This window comes from Gadus morhua, chromosome 16 (assembly GCF_902167405.1).
Source record: "Gadus morhua chromosome 16, gadMor3.0, whole genome shotgun sequence".
NCBI lineage: Eukaryota > Metazoa > Chordata > Actinopteri > Gadiformes > Gadidae > Gadus > Gadus morhua.
This window is the reverse complement of record NC_044063.1, coordinates 3231665-3244307: the sequence shown is the minus strand read 5'-3', so window position 1 is coordinate 3244307 and position 12643 is coordinate 3231665. Positions and strand designations below refer to the sequence as shown.

Here is a 12643-nt window from a genome sequence, read left to right as displayed (position 1 = left end):
AGCGTCCCGTCACTAGCAGGCTTTTTGAGGGGCAGAGATGAGGACAGCTCACCAGGACGGCTCCCCTGTGCGCTACTGCATGACGGCTTCTTCTTAACAGGTTTAGAACGATTCTGTACAAGTCCTGAAGGACAAATCAAGAGATATTACTGATGGATTTTTTTTTTTTCAACTCAAGCACAATAATGTATGGGCTTGTTTGCGCGATAGATTACAGACTACACTCAAATATTATTTCAACACAATTATTCAAAATAACACCTGGAACAAGAATAGGCTGTAAAATGCTGTGGGAAACCCTGATGGCTACTTGTCCTGCCTTTTCATCTCAGGCTTTGAGGGCCCTCCCCCCATTGGGGCCCTATGTAACCAGTCCTGCTCTCCCCCCCCCCCCTACTATGACACCCCTGTGTGTGGATGAAGTACTGTACCTATCAAAAACTGACGAGTCTTGACCGGTAGGTCCTCAAGGCCCTTCATACCTCTCAGCGGGTCCTTTGCTTTGGCCTTTCCTGGTGGTCGATTGCAGCTTTTCCTTTTGGTTTTTTCACCTGCTTTGAGTCGGAAATCCTTGGTCAACTCACCTTTGTATCACTGTATGACAACTCAGCACGACGTATGGTTAAACTGACATAATTTAAACCGTATAATATACAGATTAAACAGATTTAACATTAAATAATACAGATTTAACAGATTTAACATAGACTGTTTAAAAATAAAAAACAACCTGCCTAAGTAAAGTCTTTGAATGTTGCATTAGCTTGATGTCTGGCATGAGCCACTTGCCAAAGTAGAACAGCGTAGTAAGCTAGATTGCTATTGATGCATCATATCGATACATTAGGCCTTTACTGGATTACTGTTTTCGTGTGTTTCCCTGAAGTTACGGGGCAAGGCAATATGACGTCATCGACTTGTGGCCGACGGCAGCGGACCGTTACTGTAAAGTAAACTGTGGATATCTTTGGGTTACTTAACGTAATCCCTGGTTCTTTGATAACAGAGTGAGGTGTTTCACTATGGGAATCGCCTAGGCGTGACCTACTACTGGAAACTCCAATTGCACCACGTCTGTCCTTGACAGACAGGTCGGACTGTGCCACAGGGTCCCGCCCCCTGCACTTATACAGTCTACCCGCCCTCCTCAAATCATTCTATACCGGTTTCTTTCCGTGTAAATGCAAGGAGGGACGTGTTGGTGAAACACCTCACTCTGTTATCAAAGAACCAGAGATTACGTTAAGTAACCCACAGTTATTTTTCTAACTTCGCTCGGTGTTTCACTATGGGAGATATAGACCACTCCCGTATTGCATATGTCTCCCGATGCAAATTCAGCCAGGCAGCAAATATCCCTTTGAGTCTGAGATCGTCTCCAGCACGGCTTGAGAAACAGAAGGCCCTGAGACATCCAGCCTATAAAACATAACAAAGGTGTGAGGCATAGCCCAGCTTGCCGCAGCACAAATGTCATGCACTGACACTTCCCTGAATAAGGCCCATGAAGTAGCCATACCCCTTGTGGAGTGGGCCCTCAAGCCATGGGGGGGTTGCAAGCCCCTACTTTCATAAGCAAGAGATATAGCCTCCACAATCCAGTGGGATATCCTCTGGCGGGACAAAGGCTTGCCTCTATGGGGAGTGGCCCAAGACACGAACAGTTGTTCCCCTTTCCTAAAAGCAGCTGCACGACTCACATATACATGTAGGGCCCACACTGGGCATAATGTATTGAGTCTCTGCTCCTCCGCAGAGGAGAACGGAGGCGGGTGAAACGCCGACAGTTCCACCGTGAGACACCTATAGGTCGACTCAACCACCTTAGGCACAAAAGCCGGATTGGGCAGCAGGCAGACCTTGGAGATCCCCGGAGCAAACTGCAAGCAGGAGGGACGGATAGACAATGCCTGTAAATCACTCACACGCTTAGCTGTGGTTAAAGCTAAGAGCAACACCACCTTCAGCGACACAAACTTCATCTCCACCGTTTCCAACGGCTCAAAAGGGTGATGAGACAGGGCATCCAGCACCACCGATAAATCTCACAAATGGACCAGGGGCCTGGAAACCGGGAGCTTGTGACACGCCCCCTTCATGAAGCGACAAACCAAGGGATGCTGCCCTGCAGGCTTATCCCCAAAGCCAACATGACAAGCTGAGATGGCCGCCAAGTACACTTTAATCGTGGAAAAGGCCTTACCCTTTTCCAATAATCCCTGCAGGAAACACAGTAGGTCCACCACGGAACACTGACATGGAATGGCGTGCCTCGAGTCGCACCAGTCCTAGAAAACCCGCCACTTGCCACTGTAGAGCCGGCGAGTGGAAAGGGCCCTTGCATTCTGAATAGTGTCAACGACCTTGTGCAGGCAGGCCTGCCGCATTCAAGTTCCACCTCTCACGGGCCAAGCCCAGAGCGCTATGCGGTCCGGGTGCGGATGGTGAATCTCCCCGCCCGCTTGGGAGAGGAGATCCCTGCGCAGGGGAAGGGGCCATGGGTCGCCCGCCAGGAGTTGTATTATTTCCGCCACCCAATGTTTGGATGGCCACCACGGCGCTATCAGGATTAGCGACGGACTCTGTCTGACAGGGAGAAAAACAACGGGCACTGAGTGTTTTCCCGCGAGGCGAAGAGATCTACGGCTGCCAAGCCATATCTCCGCCATATTTGTCCCACAACCTGTGGGTGAAGAGTCCACTCCCCGTACAGGGGGTTTCCTCTGGACATAAGATCTGCTCCTCTGTTCAGGACACCTGGTACATGTGTCGCCCGAAGGGACAGGAGCCTGGTGCTGCTCCACAAGATTTAGGGCATTTAAGATTTAAGATAATTTCTCGAGCTAACTCGTGTAGTTTCAGTGAGCGAGTGCCGCCCTGCTGGTTCACGTATGCCACTACAGTGGAATTGTCTGTCTTTACCAAGACATGGCGGCCGTGGATAAATTGCAGGAAGTGTTTTAGAGCAAGGAACACTGCCCAAAGTTCCAGGAGGTTTATGTGAGCCTGAGCTAGATTGTGGCTCCAGGTGCCGTTCACTGCTCTGCCCATCATTGTCGCACCCCACCCTGACAAGGACGCGTCCGTTGTCATGGTTACCCCGGACGACACCGCCCCCAGCGGGACGCCCGCTGTCAGAACCATGCGCACCGACCATGGCCGGAGAGCGGTAACACACGCTGGTGTTACTTTCACCTTGCGATTCAGGTGGCGACGGGAGCACAGACGTAGTGCTGCGACCCAGCGCTGAAAATCTCTCATCATCAGAAGCCCCAAATGTACTACTAATATCACCAAAGCCATAAGGCCAAGTAGGCGTAGGCATAACCAGAACGATACGGTCTCTCCCTGCCTGAAGAGGGAGAGACACTGCATGAGAGACGTTAGTCTCCTCTCTGATAGTGTGACGCGATAAGAGAGAGAGTTTATGTGTAGACCCAAATATTCCGCACATTGTGTGGGGTCCACATGGCTCTTTTCCCAATTTACGCAGAATCCCAGAGTCCTCAGATGATTTACCACTGTAGTAGAATCTCTGAGTGCCTGTTCGCGTGAAATGGAACATAATCGTCCAGATAAGAGAATATTCTGATGCCGCTGTTTCTTAGCCGTGACAGTGCTGCCTCCACACACCTGCTGAACACTCTCGGGGCCAACGATAGCCCGAACGGGACTACTTGGTATTCGTAAGCCCTGTTCTGAAACGTGAACCGGAGAAATTTCCAGTGTGCGGGATAGATGGCAGTGTGAATACACACACTGTAACGCAAGTGTTGTACACTTCTTTTTTATTTGGATAACCGTTCTCCTGTTGGTGTTATGACGCATAACACGTCGGGTTCTCTGACGTCTCTTGTATTTCCACAACGAGACTCGTAGTAGGGGTTAATTCAGCCATGGCTCAGAAGGAATTGGGGGAAAGGAACTTTGGCTTTGACTCCCTGAAGTACATGAACCGCGACATGGAGGAGGAAGGGATTGTTGCACGCGATTGTTTCGGCATCACCGTCTCGGCGTTGCCCGCATCCGAGGCGTGGTGTCTCGTCAGCGGGCAGCGGGGCTCCGTCATGAGACAATCGCAAGCAACAATCCCTTTCTCCTCCATGTCGCGGTTCAGTCTACTTCAGTTTGATCTGGAAGAGGAAGAACCAGAGACGTCGGAGAACATGACTCATGACTCAAGACTCAACATGTCGTTTGAGAATCATAATATCGTCTGGAGTCGCACACAGCTTTTGGCCGTGATAATATATATTATATGATAGAGATATCTATGTATAATATGATATTATTTAGATATAGAGCTCCAGGACTCCCAACGCACCCGGCGTGTTGTAGAATATTTACAGAACACGGCTGAAAGCTGTGTGTGCCTCGCCATTGCGATACATCCACTGTAAACATGCAACCCAGTCTCACGTGAAACTGTCACGTCACACCACTTAAACTATTCATTCGTGATCTGGGACACGTAATTTAAATTTTTTGGTGCCAAAAACACAAATTTCAAACTCATTCTAAAAAGAAGAGATGAAGCAGCTACCTTTTTTCTGTCACGGTTTGCCTACAGAGCAGCGCACCTGCTTAAAATATATCTGTGAATTGTCACAATTTCTCAGAATCCAAGGTGAAAGTAGAAACGGGTGGCCAAAAGCTGTCATATTGTTAGAAATGTGTGCTTTTTGGCACGAAGAAATTGAAAATACGTGTCCCAGATCACGAATAAATAGATTAAATGACGTGACAGTGTCACGTATTTCCGTGAGACTGGGTTGAAACATGAGCGCATGGTACCGTGGTCGCAAGCTGCTCCGGGCCACACCCCCACCCTCCACCTTGACCCGCCTCTAAAAAATGGCGAAAGCTCATTGTGGGACTGGCTCGTAGTGGCTGTAATTATGCACCAAGATTGAATTTCTCGAACGTCTTCAAGTACTTTATTAGGGGCCCACTAACAGCTAGATAAAGGTATACATAAATTAGCATGCCATGGAATCTTTAAATTATTATTTTTGTATTTTTGTATGGGAAACTTAATTCTAAACTCTTTATTTTGTATTTTTGCATTTATTGTTTCTTAGATAGGGTATTTTATATTATTGAGTTGTAATTGTTTCTGACGAATGACCAACTCTGTTTTTTTCTGTCTCTTTTTCTGCACTCACACTAGGCAAGTTTGCCTGTTCCGTGCAGCAGGAAGATTCAGCACGATTCCCCCCTCCCCACTCCCCCGCTGGCCCGTGGTCACACTGCTCCCAAAGGCCGTGGCCTGGGCACGATTGCTCCTTCATACATACGTCATCACGTCGTAATACGATAAATACGTCATGCGATAAATACGTCATCACCAAGCGTGGTGTCCAACTGCGACTTGAATGCTGTCGTCAGCCCAAATTTCAAGTAAACACTCGACTTCACTATCGCGCCAACGTAAACCCACTCGTGTGAACCGCTTGCCGCCATTGTTTAAAATGATTGTTGTGGGGAAGAAGGGCATGGACCTATAAAGAAAGAAGGGTCGCGCAAGGACTACGTCATCCAGCTCATGTTGCGTATCCGCGCGTGTCATCTCATTAGCATCTGTACTTTGGCCACGGCACTCCTCTCCCAAGTGTGCCGTGGCCAAGGGGCTGTTCCGTGCTGGAATACGGATGGCGTGGTCACACTAGCCAAACGTTCTAGACTTTAGTATGCAAATGAGCTCGGGCACGGGACCACGGCCCTAGTGTGAGTGGCCCCTAAAACTCTGACCAGAGCTGGCAGCAGCAGCAATAAATGACCTATTCAAAAGACTCAAGTATCCCGTCGTCTCCTTCGCACATTAGTACTGAGGGCAGGCTGGTATACAGTCGTACAGTGTTTATATAGTCAACAAATATTTATTTATTGATGGTTTATAGTTTATTCGATGCAAGTGCCTAATGGAAACTAGTTTTAATTTGACTGTTTAGTGTCCTAGAAACTGATCACAATATCAGACACTGCACAGCCGTTGACCACTTAATGGTGTATTTTTCAATAAGGCCTTTAGAAATAGCTAAATCACAAAGCAATTACAATGTGGTCAAAAGAAGTTCAGGCATCCACTAAGCGGTTTTACACTGGCAAATATGCCCGTCTTATTTAAAAATTTTACCTGGCATTGTCCTCGCATTTACACTGACAAAGGAAATATACCGTCTTGATTTCGCACCCAAATGTCCCCTCACGAACCCTACACATATTGGGGGTTTCATTTTCATGTAAAAGCGATTAGACGGCATCACGGTACCAGGGGCAGGACTTGGGTAGAGGAGTTGATGACGTAGGAACATGAGTAGTTCTAACTGGAGAAATACGTGAGCTGCTGACTATCGTTGGAGAGAAGAGGATGCAGTCGAATTTAACGAAGACGTGAAAGATGGGGCAATCTACGAAAGTAGCAGAGAAAGGTTCCTTACGAGGCTTTCATCGGGATAACAAGAAGCAAGACAGTGAAATTGTGAACTCTGCCAAGCAGCGACCGTACCTGCTTGGCAGTGTAAAAATGCATAATGAACCCGTTTCACTTCATTGTCACCAGATTAAAGATAATGTGTGACCAATTTGTTTTGGTAAACTATTAAGAAATATAAATAGTTTGCATTCAAAAATATATACTTCTGTCATACGTATGATGTATGTTTGAAACAAGCTATAGGTTTAGAATATGTATCCCAGAATTCCAACAGATATTCCTTGTTTAAAAAAGTAAATGTGTATTTATAAAATTAGGTCTCATTATGTTATGATATGATATACTTTTTAACTGGTGTGTGTGAAATGTATTTTGACAGGGAAGAACTATGATAGAGAGGGTTATGCAGTTAGACTTATTACTCCTAAAACTAGGAAACTTACCCAGTGTGCTGTCACTTTGGGTTAAATTAATAAAAGACAATGAATCAGAATTTCTTCATTGTAGATTTTGTATCATGTTCCTCCCGTTATTAAAACCTTTAAGAATTATATAGTTTTGTACTTACAAATTGATAACTGAATGAATGTTAATAATTTCTTGGAAAAAAAGATAAAAATACATTCAAATTACAACATAAGTTGGCATAATGGAGCTGCTTTCAGACATCTTACACAACATGATGTTAACTTGGACGTGCTATTCATAGGTTACACAAACATCACTGTATGAGACCAGCAGATCGATTCCTGACATGTTCTGAAAGACCAATCAATAGAATTTTAACGCATACGATAATTGTAAAAATAATAATTCTAGGGTATCTGTGCTGCCAAGTTCCTACAAGATACCAACCGGTGCATCCTGGGTAAAATGGCTGTGTCAAGAACCCTTTTGACCGTTCATTGCAAAATGCAAACTTGTGTATTAGGACAGTACTTGGTCAGCATCCGAGTACGTATTACAAAGACCCAATAAGGCAAGTACAGACAAGAACGCAGAAGGCCAAATGCATTTACAATCATAAACTTTAAAATGATTGTTAGACGAGACAGACCAAACACAGACAGTAATTTCGCCAACATTGCAATTGAGTTGGGTAATAAAAGGAACTATCGTGTCTGTTCATATTTGTTTCCTAGGTGAAGGGTCCGCATTAGGTTGCTTGGTTCAACCTACTTTGTTTGAAATATATCCAAATCAGCCGTTAATCACTTCTCGTAAGCTAACGTTGGAATGATGGAGTTTCTTTCAGGCATATTACACAACATGATAGTTACCTTGGACGTGCTATTCATTAGTTGCACATTCGTCTCACAAACATGAAGGTATGCAGGACTTTAGAAATACAGAGGTCCAAAATAATCGGTCCTTGCTAGGGAGGTTGTGGGACATGCAAGTAGGATTGTTGGTTGCATTTAAAGCCATTTGGAGATCAAACTTTGGATAACGATGGCTCAAAACCATATTAGTTGACTCCTTTTCTGCACCATCTTAATCTAAGCGGATACCATTCTAAAGAAATAACCATTATTTATTTATTACTCCATTAGGTTTTTACAACTGCTTTGAGTAGCCAATCCTTGATCATCTTTCTTTTGTAGTCACTGCATGACGACCAGAGAAACCCTTCAGTTATGCATATGACTTACGTTGAAAATAAGCCATAGGTTTAAAATGTGTTCTCAGAACCCCCAACAGGCCAAATGAAACTTGTTTCAAAAATTAATAAAGATTAACTACATTGATCTGGTGAGCGACCACGGGTTATACAGGTAGACTAATATCTCCTACAACTAGGAGACTTGAACTCACCATGCGAGCTACCAGGCATTTCAGTTGGAAACGACGACCCGCAGTCCACAGGGCCGGACAGCTCAGACTTGGACAAGCTCCCCTCTCTGCTACTGCCTGACGTCATCAGACCAGCAGATGTATTCTTTATCAGTCCTGAAAGACAAATCAATCGAATTTGCAAATTGCGTTAAATATTTTTTGTTTTCTGAAAAATACCGATATGCAACATCTGACTTCCTCGGATACTACTTAAACATTATTGTGTCAGTGTGTGTTAAACATTTCACAAATAACCCAAAGTTATCCTCAACATGACCTGGACAGGTTGTTCATGTCAACTTACAGCCCCCATGAAGTACACTGTAAACCATTATAATGTTTATGTCCGGTCTGTCTGGGCCAAGTTGTTTGATTTCTAACTTCTCTTCCCATTTGAACCTCTCAAATGTTTTTTTTAACAGAAACTCAACAATGTTAATCACAGGTGCAACACCACTCGCCATATCTGCATCTGATATAGAAACGATGAAAGATACGCGCAGAATAATTTGAGTAAAAACAGTTCTAGAGTATGACCATGGGGCAGACTACTTTACGACCATAAAGGCGTCTTTTTGCGCGGATTGCAATTCTTGTTGCAGCCTGCAGGGTTATGCGATAAACATACGGAGGAACGCGGTCGCTGAGCTATCCTGCCCCACATTGCATGACACGTTAAACTCAACTAGAATCGCCACCATCACCCAAAATGTGATGTCAACAGACCAAAAATAGTCAGAAAGTCTACAGAAACTATATAGTTAATGTGAAATTCACATTATTAAAAATAGACTTGGAGCCATGATTTACTGAGGAACTATTTTTTTGGGAGCATGCTTTTGCAAGTAGTTTGCTGCCCCACCTGCTAATATGGACGGCACGCGCCTGCTGTAAGAATATATAATAATCATTATCATGGATCATGTTTGTCCCGTATCATGGAATTTATCAAAGTGAGTCCATGAATCAGAATGTATCATATAATTGTAGTGTAGAATTATGTGAAGTACCAGCTGATCATATATTTGGATCCAAAGAGTTAAAGAAAACTTTGGGATTTCTCAACCTTGAGCCTATTTTCTATCATTTTGGGTCTAAGTGACTAATGGGGAGAGTGATTTATAAGATCCTTCCAGCAATGATTGAAAACACTGCAGCAGTAATCCACAAAAAACATCTGCAATGTGATCATTTGGGGCAAAGCGCTCGTCGATGTACGTCCTCTTAATGTGCTGGTTTTACCACTGACCGGCTCACATTATATATAACCATTATGGAAAGGATCCCTACAGAAAAATAAAACTTGTTTCTTTACCTTTTTGATCACGGTCTGTTTGTTATTGTGTCCATCCAGGTCTGATCTATTATTCATTTATCTATTTATTGGTGACTCCTATGGAAGTGCCACAGTGCACTCTTCATTTTATATCAGTTCTTATCTCTCTCCCCTCGCCACCCTTTCATCTGTTTCTGTGTGGCCGCGGTGGTGGTGAGGTGAGCCTTCTCTCTAGTTTTGGTCCGAACTATATTTTACGGACATTCATGTAATCAACTCTTCATTTTACAATCAGTGGGAGGAACGTTCTTGCTAGTTGTTCTTGGAAGAATGAACTTGAAGGTCACAAGCACACAGGACGCTTTTGACAGTTTGAGACGGTGTGTTCTTGATGGTATTGTGCACAGCACAGAGGACGCCTGCAGTCCTCCAAAATAGGAACCAGACTTTATCACCTAAAACAATTGAAGCTTAACCTACTCCTCGACCGTACACAAAAGAAAAAAAAATATATAGATATAATGTGTACTTAAAACAAAAATAACCCTTAACTAAGTGATTTCAAGTGTCATCGCGCATTTCTAAGTGGGCAGACGGAAAAGCTGGAGTTTTTGATGGTTTATAGTTTATTTGATGCAAGTGCCTAATGGAAACTAGTTTTAATTTGACTGTTTAGTGTCCTAGAAACTGATGACAATATCAGACACTGCACAGCCGCTGACCACTTAATGGTGTTTTTTTCAATAAGATTTAGCAATAGCTAAATCACAAAGTAATTACAAAGTGGTCAAAAGAAGTTGAGGCATTCACTAAGCGTTTTTACGCTTCCAAATATGCCCGTCTTATTTGAATTGTTTTCCTGGCATGGTCCTCGCAGTTACACCGACCAAGGAAATATACCATCTTGATTTTTTCCTACCCCAATGTCCCCTCTCGAACCCTACACATATTGGGGGTTTCATTTTCATTGAAAAGTGATCAAACGGCATCGCGGTAGCAGGGGCAGGACTTGGGTAGAGGAGTTGATCACGTAGCAACATGAGCACTTCAACTGGAGAGACGGTGGAATCCACAAAGGATATGTCTGCGTTTTTGCACTTGTAAATAGTTAATCGTGTTTGTAGCCTAAACTCAGATGTAGTATCTTGCATGCGAGTGGCTTGAATAATAAAATAAACATTCAGAGTATGCAAATTATTCTAAAGAGGTCACCTTGCGTAGTCCCGCCTGCTCCAATGAACCAAAAAAGCTGGCTCCTTTATGAAGGGGGAATATACCCCCTCGGTTTTACAAAGGAAAGACAATGAGCGAACGCATCTGTTTTGCAGTGAAAAAAAGGGGGGGGATTTGAGGATTCAAGACTTGCCCCTACACTGAGCTCCTTTAAAACAAGACTGAAGACTTTTATGTTTGCTTTAGCTTTCTGCTAAATCTTAAATGCTAAAAAGTATTTAAGATTCTAAAAAGCTTTTTTAACTTTGTTTTGTTTCCTAATTTATTGCTAAAATGCCTTTTTAACTTTCTATTTTACTCATTTCTTTGCATGTTTTCTTTCACTTATGTACTATTTTATTTTATTGTATGATAATGTTTATATGTGAAGCACTTTGAGTCTACCTTGTGTATGAAAAGTGCTACATAAATAAAGTTGCCTTGCCTTTCCTTATGAACCCGGTTCAATTCATTGTCACCAGATTAAAGATAACGTGTGACCATTTTCAACTATTTAGAAATATAAATAGATTGCATTCATATTCAAAAATATTCTTCAGTCATGTGTATGATGTATGTTTGAAAAAAGCTATAGGTTAAGAATTTGTATCCCAGAATCCTAACAGATATTCCTTGTTTAGAAAAGGAATTATGTATTTATAAAATTAGGTCTCATTATGTTATGATATGATGAACTTTTTAAATGGTGTGTGTGAAATGTATTTTTACAGGGAAGAACTATGATATATAGGGTTATGCAGGTAGACTTATTACTGCTAAAACTAGAAGACTTAAACTTACGCAGTGTGCTGTCACTTTGGGTGAAATTAATTAAAGACAATGAATCAGAATTCCTTCAATGTAGATTTTGTATCACGGTCCTCCTATTTTTAACACCTTTAATAATTATATCGTTTTGTAGTTACAAATTGATAACTCAATGAATGTTAATAATTTCTTGGAAAATAATGGAAAAAATATTCAAATTACACTCAACTCTCAATCGGCTGTCTATAGAGCCATTGTTTGGATTATACTTGTAAAAAATAGGCCAATTAAAAATAACTCTGCCCTAATAGCACACCTACAATTAATTAATTCATTGAACAGAACACATCTCAGATTCAGAAGTATACCCCACTAGGTCAACAACAGTAAAAAGCAGTTAAAGAACTGCGTGGTCAGTGGAGCTCTAGTTAGTTAAATGCACAAAGACTGTATGTAATTGCTAGGACCATGGGTCATTTGAGTCTGTATTTGAGTGTGTTGTCCCTCCCTACCAGAGTGAGGTGCTGTTTTTTCCCTCCTTCACTCTCTCCCACTCCCACTCTCACTCACAGGTGGTGGCTGGTGATTGGTGGGGAGCGGATCAGTCACACTTCAAAAGGACTGTCTGCTGAGGATGACGGCCCCTCTAAGCGGTCCCGCTATGTCTCGATGGCTCGGTCTTCCCGCAAAGTGCCTGTGTTAAAAATCTTGATGTCTTGTTTGAACCTTTGCTTTGTTTTGACCAAAATGTTAAAAGTATTACTAGAATAGCATTATTTCATCTGAGAAATATATTACTAAAATCAGACCAACCTTCCCCTTCTAATTCATTATTCTGTCTGTTTTAGCGTGTTGCGTTGCATATCACAGTGACTACAACTGAATACCTGGACACTCCTTCTCCACTGAGTATGGGTCATGCTGAAGGACACACTTTGTTCATGAGCATAATGTGGAGCAGGGTTTGTACCAGATTGGAATTGGCGTTTAATTAAATATCGTATATCGGCCTGTTAAGGTCCTCAACCACCTTTATAAAACATGATGTGTGTCCCCTGTTCCTTCATGAACTAAACTGCTGCCCAGCACCACTGCTGGAATGTGTTTTCCTCCTC

At 43.0% G+C, this 12643-nt stretch overlaps 2 protein-coding genes across 3 annotated transcripts in view; both read right to left on the bottom strand.

Moving 5' to 3' along the window:
• Positions 1-12643, bottom strand: part of LOC115560655 (uncharacterized) — a 553265-nt gene that overhangs the window by 12551 nt on the left and 528071 nt on the right. The gene's annotated exons all lie outside the window — the stretch shown is intronic.
• Positions 1-12643, bottom strand: part of LOC115560657 (uncharacterized) — a 360390-nt gene that overhangs the window by 33140 nt on the left and 314607 nt on the right. The gene's annotated exons all lie outside the window — the stretch shown is intronic.